The sequence below is a fragment of the Pteropus medius genome, unplaced genomic scaffold (assembly GCF_902729225.1).
Source record: "Pteropus medius unplaced genomic scaffold, Ma_sr-lr_union100, whole genome shotgun sequence".
NCBI classification, from domain to species: domain Eukaryota; kingdom Metazoa; phylum Chordata; class Mammalia; order Chiroptera; family Pteropodidae; genus Pteropus; species Pteropus medius.
Window position 1 is genome coordinate 3,308,137 of NW_024353787.1, and position 1,160 is coordinate 3,309,296.

Genomic DNA, 1,160 nt, shown 5'->3' on the forward strand with positions numbered 1-1,160 from the left:
TTTAAATCCATGAGTTTGGACTGATACTAACAAAAACTCCTCTTCGTCATCTTTGGAATATGCTTGTGAAGCAAATCATTGCTTTTATTTGATTATCTTAATTTTGTATTGAGTTAAAAAGACAAGTAAAGTACATCTTAAACATATAGATCTTAATATATACAATCTAAATGTACAGATTGATATTTACATTTATATACATCTATGTAACTAACACTCAGAAGAATATACTTAAGAATAGTGCTTCTCAAATCTTAGTGTGCATATGTATCAACTGGTGAATTTGTCAGAATGCAGATTCTGATTCAGTAGTTGCTAATGTGGGAACTCAGATCCTGCAGTTTTAGCAAGCTCCCAGGTGATGCTGATACGGCTGGTCTGTGGACCACACTTTGAGAAGCAAGAATATAAGTTCTTTTATGTTGTAGCATGTAGCACTAGTTTGTTCTTTCTTATTGCTGCATTATTTCCATTGTATTGATATTTCAACATTTATTTACTTATTTTACAATTGATGGGCATTTGTGTTGTTTCCAGTTTGGGATCATTATGAATTAAGTTGCTATGAACATTCTTATACCTGTTTTGGATGGACATTTGTATTCATTTGGAGAGAGACTATATCTAGGAGTAGAATTGCTGGGTCATTGGGTAGGTATGTTTAGCTTTAGTAGATATCGTCAAACAGTTTATCAAAATGGTTGTATCATTACACTCTTACCAGCATTGTATCAGAGTTCTAATTACTCTATATTTCATTAACACTGGGTATTGTTCTTTTTATTTTTTTATTTTATTTTGTTATTATTTTTTACACCTACAGCACCTGCTCTTCCTAGGTGGTCTCCCATCCAAGTACTAACCAGGCCTGACCCTGCTTAGCTTCTGAGATCAGACAAGATTGGGCATGTTCAGGGTGGCATGGCCATAGATGTTCTTCTTAAAATATAGCCATTCTGTTTGATGTGTGGTAGTATCCAGCTGAGGTTTTTGGGTCACTAGGAGATCTTCTTTTGAGAAGTGCTTACTCAAGTGGTTTTTTTTTTTTTTTTTTTTTTTTTGTTTTTGTTTGTTTGTTTTATATCAATTTGTAGGAATTCGTCATATATTCTGGACATCTGTTGCAAATATTTTTCCCAGTCTATGATTTTTATTTTCAC

General features: G+C 33.0%; 1 pseudogene; it reads right to left on the reverse strand.

The window, feature by feature from the left end:
• Nucleotides 1–814: 814 nt before the first annotated feature.
• Nucleotides 815–933, reverse strand: LOC120593327 (uncharacterized; annotated as a pseudogene).
• Between the last annotated feature and the right edge of the window lie 227 nt (nt 934–1,160).